Below are 3732 nucleotides of genomic sequence, written 5' to 3' on the forward strand. Positions count from 1 at the left end.
TCTGGGGGGGCGGGGTGGCTGGTCTATGTTAACTAGGGGAAACGGAAAAGAGGAAGAAAAAAAAAAAAATATACACAATATCCAACTTAATGTAAAATACACTAGCAAGGAAGAATTGCTCCTCAGAGTTCTCTTCGGGCATTCCGTATATAATAAAAGCACTCGCATACTATCGGTGGGTTGATTCGTCCCTCAAAAGAAATAATAATAAATATATTATTACAAAAAAAAACATAACTGCTGCTCCCCCTCTTCTTCCTTACAAACTTTATTTCTCCTCTCGTATAACAATCTATGCTCATCCGCGTGTTCGGCTGGGCGATGATACAATTTTGGTAACCTCGCCCCAACCGACCTGCAGGCAGGATGAGATGGTGGAGCAGGTGAGGGGGAAGCACCAGGCCAAGGCGGGGTGCCAGGTTGGGCTGCAGGGCTGCGAGGCTGGGGGTGCAAGCTGGGGTCCGATCTCTGCAGGCCACCCTGAGGGACCCCACCCATGCACGAATTCATGCACTAGTCCTCTAGTAATTTATATTTCTAAAGAACAGCTGCATAGATAAACACTGTTATAAAGAACAAAACAAACTCAGAAAAAGAGTATTACTTCTTATACATAAAAACACTAATGCCTCAAAATCTTTTACAAAAGGGAATACTTTAATAAATTCTAGTTCAGGGTTGTTTAGTGCATATTCCTTTTTTTCCTACTTTTTCTTTTGATCTGCTTCTATTTTAAGCTTAACTTCTTCAGCTGTAAAAGCTCCAGTTTCTTAATCTTTGCTTTCTTCATCTTTTTCTTGATGGCAACCACATCAATTTCTGTTTAGCAGATGCTTTCGCAGGTTTCACAACTCGTTTTTCTTTAGGTGGAATAAAATCTTTGTTCTTCCCCCCTTGTCTGTTATCTAGAGCTTCCACTTACTTAGCCCTTATTGCTTTCATTTTCTGTCATTTTTTTGTGGCTTTCCTTCAGAAAGTATTCACTACTAGCCTTTTTTTATTTTTTTTTTATTAATCTGACTTTCTGGTTGTGGTGATGGGAACAGTGTGTACTCTTTCTTGGTTTTTTGTTAGGTTTCTTGAGTTGATTGCCATTTTTGTGTTTGAATTCTTTCAAGGCACTAAAAGGTCAAATGGCTGAAACTGTGTTTTCCCTGAACCATAATGTAACAGTTTGTTAAGAGTTCCAATGCTTGTTCATTCAACACTTTCTGTACCAGTGGCCACCGCTCCTTCAAATAAGCCTCTCTATATTTAGGGAACAAAGCTGCAAAACCGCCCTTCTTTAAGAGTCCTCTCATATTGTCCTCTTTGGAAATAGCTCCTTCCACTCCCAGGAAATAGTTCCTTCCACTCCCAGGAACAATGAAGAGTTCTGATTCATCTCAGTTTTCTGGCTTCAGCTTCTTGTTAGGAAATCACCTTTTTCAGGCCTTTTAGTCTGGAGTATGCCATCTTCAAATTGCTCCCTAGTGTTACCAAAAGTATTAGGGTTCTTATTCACCTCCTTTCCTTTCTCACTTTCCTCATTTACCTTCCTCACTTTCCTCCATAACCTTGGCTTTGTGGTCTGCCTCTGGGACTATAAAATAAGACAGATCCTTTTAGTCAATCCTATTGGAAGCGTTTGAGGAGAGCAAATAAAAATCTCCCCTGCTTCTGCCAGAATTCTGAATCAATTAAAAGTTGTAATCAGCGAGTAAATCATCATATAGAAACAATAGGTATTTGTATTTCTCATAAATCTGATCCCACTCTGTGGGCAAGTAGCTGAATCTGTCTGTGGGCCAATGGTCCTCCTGACAATGACCATCAGAACAAAAGAGCTGTTCACTCAGTAGCAGGTAGCCCTGGGCAAGGCATCTCACCCCCCCTCACCCCCAGTCAGAGGCTGGCCCCCATTGGAAATATGGTAAGGAGAGCAGACGAAAAAGCTTGATTCTCTTGGGATATTACCTTGATGGACAAGAGGGGCTGGGAAAAGCATACCAAGTATTTTTTTTTAGCCTTACCAGTTAGATGTCTCTTCACCTCCTGGAGATAGAGTAAAGAGGCAAAGAGAAGTGAGACATATTGTACTAACTGATACCCCACATGGGAGGAAACATTAAGAGTAGGGAAAACATGGTTCTAATACATGTGTCAAAAAGGTCATAGACCATTAGTATGCAAAACAGCACTTTAAGCCTTGATTCCAACATTCCTTTAAAAAAATAATAAGTTAGAACATTGAAAGCAGTGTCATTCATAAAGAACAATTAATTTAAAGTACAACTTTTTCATTACTAAACACTCCTCTATTTCTGTAACTTCACTGAGAAAATGATTAAGAACAAAGAAAGATTTATACTATTACCTAATCTCTTTTTGGCCTTAGAGTCTACAGATGCCAGCTAAACCAAGTTTTATAATCTTAGTACAAATCTTATCCTGGTAATGTGCCTCAAGATCTTCCCATTAAAAAAATATATCAGAATCAGAAATGAGTGAAATATATTTAGAGTAAAAAATGCCCATCTGTATCTTAAATGCTGACCCTCACATTTAAAAGTATATTTAAATAACTTGAGATAACTGCTAAATAATTTAAAAGCATTTTTAGTTGCTGTAGCATATAAAAGCTAAGAACAGTTTAATGATGATTTGTAATTTTTATCATCATAAATTTAATATGTTTCAAAATATTTTAAGACATTGGATTCATTGATAAATTTTAGTGAAACAAAAGACTTTAACTTGTTAAAATAAAACAAAATTTGTTAGGTTAAATAGACATTCTCCAAAACTCAAATAACCAATGTAAAATCATTTTAATTTTACTTTATTTACTATTATAAATATAGCTGATCAACTGCATGCCAATAGGTAGAGCACAATTCAGAGCTTTCAACATCAGATATTCTATTGGAAATCATACAGCTCCCCTTGCATGCCCCCCACCCTGCCCTTGCCCACTGGTAAACTCTTACAGATGCCTTTGACCCAACTCAAGAGTCAGTTGTCCACTGAACCCAACATAGCCACCATAGTCTCTTGATCCCACCATTATCATTTCACATGACAAATTCTCTATCAATTTCTTCTACATATTTTTGGTCTCTGATAATAGTTATTGTGTTCTGCTCAGAATCATACAATTGAGAGACAATCAGTACAGTTTTCCAATGATGATATAAGGCCTTTAGAGACATTCATATAGTCAAAACAGCTAGTTTGAGCACAGACCACTAACTTTGTACTGTACTGTATAAACTGTCTCTCTTATATTAAACTAGAGGCCCGGTGATTCTCAACTGCATATTTACCCAGGGGGGAGGGGGGGGTCCCTCAGCCCGGCCTGTGCCCTCTCGCAGTCTGGGATAAATAGCATGTCTGAGTAGACGGAGTAGAATATAAATTTATTTTACCTACACATGTATTATTTATTCTATAGCATGTAAGATCTCCCTTTTGATCAAAATTGAATTTTTAAAAGGGCACTTTCATTAGGAGTCTCATCAGATATATGGTTACCAAATGTTGATCCTTTTATTTTGCCTAATATTTTAACCCAGAGTTTAGGAAAAATGTCATCTAAATTTTTTAGGGTCTTCTATTTTCTCGGATTGGTGTTATGGACATAATATTTTAAAGATAATCACTGGAATTATTTAAAAGGGCTATTCCCTTGACTTTTGAAGAAGTATAGGGCAAAAGAGATATTGGTAACTTACTTGAAATTTGAATGGGGAA

General features: G+C 37.4%; 1 pseudogene; it reads right to left on the bottom strand.

The window, feature by feature from the left end:
• Positions 1 to 704: 704 nt before the first annotated feature.
• LOC111825872 lies at positions 705 to 1301 on the bottom strand (annotated as a pseudogene).
• Positions 1302 to 3732: the final 2431 nt, after the last annotated feature.

The sequence above is a fragment of the Myotis lucifugus genome, unplaced genomic scaffold, assembly GCF_000147115.1.
Source record: "Myotis lucifugus unplaced genomic scaffold, Myoluc2.0 scaffold_44, whole genome shotgun sequence".
Classification (NCBI taxonomy): Eukaryota; Metazoa; Chordata; class Mammalia; order Chiroptera; family Vespertilionidae; genus Myotis; species Myotis lucifugus.